This window comes from Giraffa tippelskirchi, chromosome 6, assembly GCF_054371585.1.
Source record: "Giraffa tippelskirchi isolate mGirTip1 chromosome 6, T2T-mGirTip1v1.2.pri, whole genome shotgun sequence".
In the NCBI taxonomy this organism is placed as follows: Eukaryota; Metazoa; Chordata; class Mammalia; order Artiodactyla; family Giraffidae; genus Giraffa; species Giraffa tippelskirchi.
Window position 1 is genome coordinate 53,987,512 of NC_137280.1, and position 11,826 is coordinate 53,999,337.

The window sequence follows — 11,826 nt, forward strand, 5'->3', positions numbered from 1 at the left end:
ATCTCACTTCTTACCACCCAACATGTCATATCTCCATACATCCAGCCCACCATGCACTAGACATGCTGGTTCTGCACCTATTGTTTCCTCTGCCTACATCTCCACTCCCATCCTTTCTCCACCTCAGCCAGACCAACTCCTAATCACTCTTCAGAGCATACTCTGCTATTCTCTTCCAGAAGACACCTTATTTGCTTTAATTCCTTAACTGTGTACCTTTCCATGTGTCTGTACCCTTTAACTTTCCTTTTTCCAAAAAAGAGCCCCTTAGAGATAAAATCCACAAACCAAAAAACTTCACCCACTTACGATGTAAAATTTAATGGATTCTAATGCATTCACAGAGTTGGGCAACTATCGTGAGCCCAAAAGAAGACCCCATGCCCAATGACCATTACACCTCTACCCCTACCCTGCCTAGCCCTAGGTAACCACTAGTCCGCTTCCTGTCCCAATTTATTAGTCTATTCTGAACATTTCATAAAAATGGATTATAAAGTACATGGCCATCGGTGAGAGGTTGAGGATGGAGTGAGACATCAGAGGAAGACTTGACTTTTCTATTTTTAATAGTTCCCTGTTATTTAGATCTTTTCAGTGAGATACATTCACTTTCAGGACTAAAAATAAATAAGATAGAATAGTAGTCAATAGTCTTCCTCATATAAGACACAGTCAATATTCTTGAGTCTTCTCAGGGAAAATGGGTAAAGCAGAGTTTCCAAGCATTGGTGAATAATAAAGAGGTTGAATATTGTAGAATTTTCAAGTGGTAAAGCTTAACATTTCATGTGTTAAGAAATGTTTGGCAAAAGTCAAACTACTAGCTGGTTTTCATTGTGTTCTACAATATACTTTTTTGATTTAGTATGTATATATTACAACTAATACTTTAAATGTAAGAAGCCATACTCAGTATACATGTCAACCCTCTGCAAGTAAATCCAGCCAGTTATTTGGAAGTGTTCTTTGTGAAGTGAGAAACAGAACCACCACTCCCAATGACATGTTCCTAAAAGGATGTGATGATCTGTTGTTTTATTGGCTCTCAGTAGTCAGTATCTTCAAGTTTGTCAAATAAAACCTCAAAGAAAACATATGCTTTGTTTAGTCCAGCACATTCTTGACTGAAACAAACTAAGTGTTCTCTCAGTGATCGTAATTTTAAAGACAAAGATTAATTTGACATACAAGGAAGAAGATACACTACAGCTTGAAAATGAGAAAATGAAATTCATTTTAGCTAAGGAAGAAAGTTCAGGCTGAACACTGGTCTCATAACTCATTTAAGGCAAGTCTTTTTCCTCAAGTTTTTTCTTATAAATTAGAAAGTAACACAATGTTTTCCACTAAATGCTTCTAAAAGAAAAATCGTGTTCCTTAAACCAGTGTTGAGAGACTTGAAAAATAGAGGCTGGAGATTCAGAACAAGGGACAGGGTGATTAAAACCCCTTCAAATCCAAGTCCAGACTGGAGTGAGAGAATGTTATCATCAAGCTCTTTGAAGTTTTAAGTTACAGTGTTTCTGTGGATTTCTCCTATGAGTTGAAGAAACTAAAGATTTTGTAAGTAAAATACCTTGGCACAGCCATCTGGCTGTCTGGTGGTCAGCACTCATCACAAGTGAGTGCTCAATCATGTCCGACTATTTCTGACCGCATGAACCGTAGCCCGCCAGGCTCCTTTGTCCATGTGTTTTCCCAGGCAAGAATACTGGAGTGGGTTGCCATTTCCTTCTCCAGGGTATCTTCCCATCCCAGGGATGGAACCTGCATCTCTTGCGTCTCGTGCACAGCAGGTGGGTTCTTTACCACTAGCATCACCTGGGAAGCCCCAGTGGGTTGAATGCTGGTCCCCAAAAGATATGTCCACCCACACATGCAGCCTCAAGCCAAGGAACATCTGCATCCCCAGAAGCTGGAAGAGACAAGGAAGGAGTCCCCTTGGAGCCCCCCTAGGGACCACAGCCCTATCTCCATCTTGTTTCAGACCTATGGCCTGAATTGTGAGGGAATTAGTTTTTGTTGCTTTAAGCCAAGTTTATAGCAATTTGTTATGTCAGTCCCAGAAGATTACTATACATGAGAATGTGTGATATATGAAATACAACTCTTCGTAAAATATGGAAGTTATGAAACAGTACCTAACACTGAATACCATTTCTATGGAAAGTACAAAATCCACATACACAAATCGTGCACAGGAAAAAAAAAATCATGCATTTTAAAACTAAATGGAGAGAAGTGAAGTGTAGAGCCAGGCTGGGAGCTGTCAGTCAGTGTGGTGCAGAGTCCTCATGGTGGCAAGACCTAATCAGGCGTCATGTGTGGCTCAGGGCCTCTCGGGCTCCATGGTCCAGAGGGCGTCATGGACAACAAGGAGTTAATTGAATACTTTAAGTCTCAGATAAAAGAAGATCCTGATATGGCCTCAGGAGTAGTTGCCATCCAGACTTTGCTGGAGTGCTTTAGAAGAGATACAGGGGAGACAACTCAGGGCCTGAGGGTGAATCTCACCAGGGCCATAGAAACCCTGTGCGGCGGGGACTCTTCAGTGGCTGTGTCGTCTGGCTGGGAGCTCTTCCTGTGCTTCCTCAGCCTTACCTCCCTGGAATACTCTGATTACTTCAAATGTAAAAAGATCATGATGAGCCGGGAGAGATTTTCCTCAGGAGAATATCACTGTCAAGAAATAAAATTGCAGATCTGTGCCATACTTTGATCAAAGATGGGGCAAGAATATTAACACACACCTACTCCAGAGTGGTCCTGAGAGTCTTGGAAGCTGCCCTGGTGCCAAGAAGCGTTTCAGTGTGTACATTGCAGAGTTACATCCTGACTTATCAGGTAAGAAAATGGTCAAAGCCGTCTGCCACCTCAATGTCCCCTTCACTGTGGTCCTTGATGCTGCAGTTGGCTACATCATGGAGAAAGTGGATCTTGTCATAGTTGGTACTGAGGGAGTTGTTGAAAATGGAGGAATCATTAACAAGGTAGGAGCATTGGTTCTGAACAGGTCGTTGCTCACAGTGTGGAGCTCCACAGATGACCTCAGACACCCAACCACATTGTGTATTATGGTTCGTTCCTCTAACCCTATTTAGCTTCAGGACTCTACCATCACAACCAGTGCTTTCCCAGTTACCCTGAGCCACTGCAGTGGGGTCAGTCAAATTCTGGTCGTATTTCTTTCTGCTTTGGAAATTGATCTGTGTAGATTCAGTTCAGTTCAGTCGCTCACTCATGTCTGACTCTTTGGACCCCATGGACTGCAGCATGCCAGGCCTCCCTGTCCATCACCAAATCCCAGAGTTTATTCAAACTCATGTCCATTGAGTCAGTGATGCCATCCAACGATCTCATCCTCTGTCATCCCCTTCTCTTCCTGCCCTCAATCTTTCCCAGCATCAGAGTCTTTTCAAATGAGTCAGCTCTTCACATCAGGTGGCCGAAGTATTGGAATTCCAGCTTCAACATCAGTCCTTTCAGTGAACATCTAGGACCGATCTCTTTTAGGATGGATTGGTTGGATCTCCTTGCAGTTCAAGGGACTATCAAGAGTCTTCTCCAAAAACACAGTTAAAAAGCATCAATTCTTTAGTGCTCAGCTTTCTTTACAGTCCAACTCTCACATCCATACATGACGACTGGAAAAACCATAGCCTTGACAAGATGGACCTTTGTTGGCAAAGTAATGTCTCTGCTTTTTAATATGCTGTCTAGGTTGGTCATAACTTTTCCTCCAAGGACTAAGCATCTTTTTATTTCATGGCTGCAGTCACCATCTGCAGTGATTTTGGAGCCCTAAAAAATAGTCAGCCACTGTTTCCACTATTTCCCCATCTATTTGCCATGAAATGATGAGACTGGATACCATGATCTTAGCTTTCTGAATGTTGAGCTTTAAGCCAACTTTTTCACTCTCCTCTTTCATTTTCATCAAGAGGCGTCTCAGTTCTTCTTCACTTTCTGCCATAAGGGTGGTGTCAACTGCATATCTGAGGTTATTGATATTTCTCCCGGCAATCTTGATTCCAGCTTGTGCTTCATCCAGCCCAGCGTTTCTCATGATGTACTTTGCATGTAAGTTAAATAAGCAGGGTGACAATATACAGCCTTGATGTACCCCTTTTCCTATTTGGAACCAGTCTGGTGTTCCATGTCCAGTTCTAACTGTTGCTTTCTGACATGCATACAGATTTCTTAAGAGGCAAGTCAGGTGGTCTGGTATTCCCATTTCTGTCAGAATTTTCCACAGTTTATTGTGATCCACACAGTCAGAGGCTTTGACATAGTCAATAAAGCAAAAGTAGATGTTTTTCTGGAATTCTCTTGCTTTTTCGATGATCCGGCAGATGTTGGCAATCTGATCTCTGGCTCCTCTGCTTTTTCTGAAACCAGCTTGAACATCTGGATGTTCACAGTTCATGTATTGCTGAAGCCTGGCTTGGAGAATTTTGAGCATTACTTTACTTGTGTGTGAGATGAGTTCAATTATGCGGTAGTTTGAACATTCTTTGGCATTGCCTTTCTTTGGAATTGGAATGAAAACTGACCTTTTCCAGTCCCTTGGCCACTGCTGAGTTTTCCAAATTTGCTGGCATATTGAGTGCAGCACTTTCACAGCATCATCTTTGAGGATTTGAAATAGCTCAACTGGAATTCCATCACCTCCACTAGCTTTGTTCATAGTGATGCTTTCTAAGGCCGACTTCACTTCACATACCAGGATGTCTGGATCTAGGTGAGTGATCACACCATGGTGATTATCTGGGTGATGAAGATCTTTTTTGTATAGTTCTTCCGTGTGTTCTTGCCACCTCTTCTTAATATCTTCTGTTTCTGTTAGGTCCCTACCATTTCTGTCCTTTATTGTGCCCATCTTTTCACGAAATGTTCCTTTGAGATCTCTAATTTTCTTGAAGAGATCTCTAGTCTTTCCCACTCTATTGTTTCCCTCTATTTCTTTGCACTGATCACTGAGGAAGGCTTTCTTATCTCTCCTTGCTATTCTTTGGAACCCTGCATTCAAATGGGTATATCTTTCCTTTTCTCCTTTGCCTTTTATGTCTTTTCTTTTCTCAGCTATTTGTAAGGCCTCCTCAGACAGCCATTTTGCTTTTTACATATCTTTTTCTTGGGGATGGCCTTGCTCTCTGTCTCCTATACAATGTCACGAACCTCTGCCCATAGTTCATCAGGCACTCTGTCTCTCAGATCTAGTCCCTTAAATCTATTTCTCATTTCCACTGTATAATCATAAGGGATTTGATTTAGGTCATACCTGAATGGTCTTGTGGTTTTCCCTACTTTCTTCAATTTAAGTCTGAATTTGGCAATAAAGATTTCATGATCTGAGCCACAGTCAGCTCCCTGTCTTGTTTTTGCTGACGGTATAGGGCTTCTCCATCTTTGGCTGCAAAGAATATAATCATTTGGAGAACATATTTATAATTATCAAAACATGGTTTACTTGGAATTGGGTTTTTTCTTTTTAATGGAGCATATTTGACATCAATACAGTGTTTAAAATTTATCTGTTGCCTCACATGGAAAGATTTCATGATAGTTTATTGTGTTTGATAAAGTATGTATAACGTAAAATTTGCCATCATAATCGTTTTTAAGTGTACAGTTCAGTGGCATTAATTCTGCTCTCACATTGTTGTGCAGCCATAACCATTGTCTGTCTTCAAAGCCTTTCCATCACCCAAAAAACTCACCTTTAAACAAAACTCCTTACTTTTCTCTCCCCCAACCCCTAAGCTATTTTCTGTCTTCGTGATTTTTGCCCTTCCTAGGTACCTTAGGTAAGTGGAATCACACAGTATCTGTCTCTTTTTTTTTGAGTCTGGTTTATTTCACTTAGCATGATGTTTTCAAAGCTCACCTGTACTGTATGTGTGTCAGTGCTTCATTCCTTTTTATGGCTGCATAATATACCATTGTATGGTTGGACCACACTTGTCTATTCATCTATTGATGAATACTTTTTGACTGTTATGACTACTGCTGCTAATAACATAGATGTATAATTAACTTATTTGAGTTTCTGTGTTCTATTCTTTGCTGTATATACCTAAGAGTGGAAGAAAAAGTAAATGGATACTACTTGCTCTTGAAAATTCTGGAAAAGTCCCATGAGTTGTTGGAAGGATCTTTCATGGTTTAAGGGAGAAAAATAATTGCAAGTAAGTTTCAAATAGAAAAAGAATCTGAGGACCATAATGTACCAAACTTTAAACTGTTAGTAAAAGGCATGATCATTTTCTTGGTGACCTAGAGACTAACTCAGGAATCAACTTTAATAGTTTATGGAAATTAAGTTGCTTTGTCCCTACCTAAAACACTTCAACAGTTATACCCCCTACTAAAGCATTGCTTTCTTATCCAGACAGAATTAAATATGACTTTACCTCTTAAAATTCTAATAAAGTGCTATAAATTCAAGAACTGCTGTGACCACTGCTCATCTCTTGCTTTTCTATCAGAGACAGCATGCAGAGTTCCTCCAGTTTTAGTGCTAGGTACTGGTGGCTCAGTGGTAAAGAATATGCCTGCCATGCAGGAGACACGGGTTCGATCCCTGGATCAGAAAGATCCCCTGGAGGAGGGAATGGCTACCCACTCCAATATTCCTGCCTGGAGAATCCCGTGGACAGAGGACCCTGGCAGGTCATAGTCCACAGGGTTGCACAGAGTCAGACACAACTGAAGTGACTTAGCATGCATGCACTATGTTCTAGGCTTTGTGCTAAGCATTTTGAATATATTGTTTCATTGAATCCTTACAACATCTCAGCAAAGTAGAAATAAGATCTGTAGGAAAACTGTAAAAAGTGTACATACGCATAATGAGAATACCTTAAGGAAAAAAGAGAAAGAAATAGAAGTAATATTTGAAGCAATAATGACTGAGAATTTTCCAAAATTAACATCAGACACCAAACTACAGAACAAGAAAGATAAGAGAATAGAAAACAGAGTAAATGCAGATAAAACTACAGTGGAAGCTATCATATTCAAACTGCAGAAAATCAAAGATAAAGTACCAAATCTTGAAAGAAACCTGAGAAAAAAAATCACATCACATATAGAGGAGCAAAGATAAAAATTATCGTATCAACAACTTCTCCTTAGAAACCATCAAGCCAGAGAAGAGTGAGTGAAATAAGTGTAGAGAAAAAAATCCCCACCAACCTAAAAATTCTGTACTTTTGAAATTATCCTTCAAAAGTGAAGAAGAAATAAAATTTTTCAGGTAAACAAACATTGAAAAAATCCATAACCAGGAGACCTGGCTTGCAAGAAATGTTTTAAAAAATTCTTTAGAGAGAAAGAAAATGATGTAGGTCAGAAATTCAGATCCACATAAAGAAAGGAAGAGTATCAAAGAAAGAATAAGTCGAGGTAAACAAAAAGTTTTATTTTCCCTATAGTAGATGGACCTGTTTGTTCAAAATAACACCATGTATTTGATTATGTATACATACATATATATCAATATGTATATTTATGTATATATATATTGGATGGTTGGATGGCATCACTGACTCAATGGACATGAGTTTGAACAAATTCCTGGAGATAGTGAAGGACAGAGGAGCCTGGCATGATGCAGTTCATGGAGTTGCAAAAAGTCGGATACCACTTGGCGACTGAACAACAATATATATACACATATAAATATACTTACACATTGCTGTTGTTATTCAGTCACTAAGTCATGTCTGACTCTTTGTGACCCATGGACTGCAGCACGCCAGACTCCTCTGTCCTTCACTATCTCCAGGAGTTTGCTCTAATTTGTGTCCATTGAGTAGCTGATGCCATCCAACTATTTCATTCTCTGCTGCCTCCTTCTCCTTCTGCCTTCAATCTTTTCCTGATTCTGGGAAAGATTCATACTGCTCATGAAGCAATACAGTGTTATTTGAAAGTGGACTTGGAGTACTGGTAAACATATATTGCGAACTACTCTAGGGCAACCACTAGAAATGTAAAATAAAGTAGTATTCGAACTCCTGGGAAAATGTAGACATGACCAGAGTTAGTTGCAAAAAAAAATTTGGGTAGGTATACGTATCTGGAATTTCTTCCTCAATTTAAGTTGCTAAAAGAGAACCTGCTTTTCCCCATAAGAGTTCTTTTTTGAAAGCTGGCAAAACAATCCTGTGGGGAAAAGGAGAATATTCATGTAAAAGAAAGCAGTTAGGGCTTCCCTGGTGGCTCAGTGGTAAAGAATCTGCCTGCCAATGTGGAGACATGGGTTTGATTCCTGATCCAGGAAGATCCCACATGCTGCAGGGCTACTAATCCATGCTCCACAACTATTGAGCCTATGTTCTAGAGCCTGGAAGCTGCAACTACTGAGCCCATGAGCCACAACTACTGAAGCTTGCATACCTTGAGCCCATGCTCTGCAACAAGACAAGCCAACACAATGAGAAGCCAGCCCACTGCAACTAGAGAGTAGCCCCTGTTCGCCGAAAATAGAGAATAGCCTGCAGGCAGCAACAAAGACCCAGGACAGCCAAAAATAAATAAGTAAATAAATAAAAATAACCATTCAAAAATCAAATAAAGAAAGAAGTCATTTAAAATTATATGTAGTGTATATTTCTAAGATAAAACCTAAATGACTTTCTTGTCTTAGCCACAACAGGTGAGATAGGCCAGGTGCAGCACATGGACTCCTGAGCAGCGCATCATGCTGATGATGGGGTCTTTATCAATGTCTCCCAACACATAATGGTCCCTGCACTAGATTGAAGAGCATGCACTCAAAAATCACAGCTACCCAGAGTCTGTGAATGCAGCTTTATTTGGAAACGGGGTCTTGGCAGGTGTCACCAGGTTCAGACGAGGTCATATTGCAGTTTTTGTTGTTGTTCAGTTGCTCAGTCGTGTCCGACTCTTTGCAACCCTGTAGACTGCAAGCTTTCCTGTCCGTCACTATCTCTTGGAGTTTGCTTAAACTCATGTCCATAGAGTCAGTGATGCCATCCAACCATCTCATCCTTTGTTGCTCATTTCTCGTCCTGCCCTAAATCTTTCCCAGCATCAGAGTCTTTTCCAAAGAGTCAGTTCTTTGCATCAGGTGGCCAAAGTATTGGAACTTCAGCCTCAGCATTAGTCCTTCCGATGAATACTCAGGGTTGATTTCCTTTAGGATTGACTAGTTTGATCTCCTTGCAGTCCAAGGGATTCTCAAGTGTCTTCTCCAGCATCACAGTTCAAAAGCATCAATTCTTCAGCACTCAGCCTTCCTTACTGCAGTAATATGGCTTTAAATCACATATGACAGACATCCCCATGAAAGAAGGAAATTTGGGCACCAGCACACACAGAGAGTGGATTGCCACATACATCTACAGAGTGGTGTGTCTAGAAGCCAAGATACCCAAAGACTGCCAAAGACCACTAGACGCTGGGAGGGAGGATGGAACAGATTCTCCCAGAAGCCCCAGGAAAGTATCAATCCTGCCTTGTTTATATGTGCTTTATATATGCCTTGTTTTCAGATTCCTGGCCTCCAGAACTGTGAGACAGTAAATTTCGTAAGCCACCCAGCTTGTTGTACTTTGTTACAGCAGTCCTAGGTAACTAATAAAATCTCTCACTTGAGTTTTATAAAAACATTCAAACTGGCCTGTGGAGTTCTCCTTCTCATCCTCTTTAATTAAAATTGGAAGAACTCATGGCAAGGTGTGCCCGCACACAGCCATTCCTGGGGTATGCATTCACCTTCCACCCTACTCTCCCACCTCCACCATTTAACTTGCCTGGGGCACAGTTCACTGGGATTTCAGACAGCCTGGTGGCTCAGATGGTAAAAAATCTTTCTGCAAGGCAGGAGACCCAGGTTCAATCCCTGGGATGGGAAGATCCCCTGGAGAAGGGAATGGCTACCCACTCCAGTATTCTTGCTGGAGAATACCATGGACAGAGGAGCCTGGTGGGGAACAGTCCATAGGATTGCAAAGAGTCAAACACGACTGAGCAACTAACACTTAGAGCTTAGAGCTTCAGACAGCCAGGGATGTGTGTGTGTATGTGCGCGCACGCGCGTGCACTAAAGCTCTCATCCATCTCAAGGTGGGAGGTTGGAGCTTGTTATGGAATTAAACTTGGACAAAGGAAGCTCCCTGGTGGTTAGCTCACAGAAAAAGGACTTGCATTATGTTGAAGCCACCTCTTTGCTAACATCTGAGAGACATTATTTTTTTGTTTGTTTGGTTTCTCTTAACTGAACCAATCACAGAATGGTGATCTCACCAGCACAGGAGACCTACATGCAATACACTCTTCTTGCTGACCATGATCCTGAAGAACTTAAGCATTTAAAGCCCAGAGGCTTCAGACACTGCAGAACAGGAAGGTCTTGGCAGAAGCACAAGGCTGGTGCTCCATCTGCCCAGGAGGAGCCTGCAGGAGAGTTGGTTCATGATGACACAACTCAGGGATCCTCTGCTCCCATCTGAGGGAAAGTGCTCCAGCATGTGGGGTCAGAAGAAATGTTTTCAAGGAAATTTTGGAAAGAGAAGTTTATGAGTCAGGATATAGTCTCAAAACAATCAAAACCATTTGTTTTGCATTTTCTTCAGCCTGAAAAGATATGACACTGAAGCCGAAAGAGCTGGAAAATCTCCTGCAAACATCCTGCAGACCTTGGGAGAGCCATACTTATGCAATGATGCTTCTGGGAAGTCAAGGAAAGATGTGCACATTTACATTTAGAAGACAGAATAATTACTCTATTAGTATTATTCATATAACAATGCTCCAAGGAGAAATCTCAATTAACAGAAATAGTAAATGATATCATATTTAGTATTACTCATCAAATAGTAAATATGATATCATTTACTATTAGATAATTAAGAGATTTTGAGAATGGATGGCACATTTTTCTTTGGGTATTTTCTCAACAACTTCACATGGGAGAGAGGGAACAGGGAGAGACTCTGAGTATTTTTCAGCATTACTTATAGATATTTCAAATCTGTGGTGAAATAAAGGCAAAGAAGGAAGGAAGGATGGGAAAGGGAGGAATGGTAGGAGGGAGGGAAGGAGGGAAGAAAGAAATTACTCAGTAAATAAGAAGTGTGCATACTTGCTAAGTAGCTTCAGTCATGTCTGACTTTGCAACTCCATGGACTGTAGTGTTCCAGGCTCCTTTGTCCTTGGGATTCTCCAGGCAAAAATACTGAAGTGGATTGTCATGCCCTCCTCCCGGAGATCTTCCTGACCCCAGATCGAACCCAAGTCTCTTATGTCTTCTGCATTGGTAGGCATGTTCTTTACCACTAGTACCACCTGGAAAGCAAATAAAAGGTACTAGAAACCACATGTTGGTAGATTATGAAGCCCACATCAGAAGCAGTTGGTCTTCTATGAAAACAGAAAGACAAAGCCACTTGCTGTTTTGATTACTAAAAGATGGGATCCCAGAGAAAATGAACATCTTTTGTCATGACCACATCTTTTTAAGTAAAATTTTCAAATTATTTTTTGTCTGAAAATAAATGAGCCATTGTTGATCAAGGAGATAAAAAAATCTACAAACTAAATAGAAATATCTGGTAAAGACTAACGATGTAAGTTACAAAATTAATAGCAAGAAATATAATGTAGAGGTTAAGAATTTTTTTGTTTGTTTGTTGTTTTCTGATTCATGATGTTGTGTGTGTTGGGGTGTGTGATACACACAAATGCCTATGGGGCAGAATCCACAGAAGATTCTGGGGGCTCAAGACTTATTTATTCAGGCTCACAAGAACACTGCTGGGGCTCTGCATGAGAAAACTGGAGGAAAATCTTTCA

At 40.7% G+C, this 11,826-nt stretch overlaps 1 pseudogene; it reads left to right on the top strand.

The window, feature by feature from the left end:
• Window positions 1-2,368: 2,368 nt before the first annotated feature.
• On the top strand, window positions 2,369-3,104 carry LOC145510776 (translation initiation factor eIF2B subunit alpha pseudogene; annotated as a pseudogene).
• The last annotated feature ends 8,722 nt before the right edge of the window (window positions 3,105-11,826 follow it).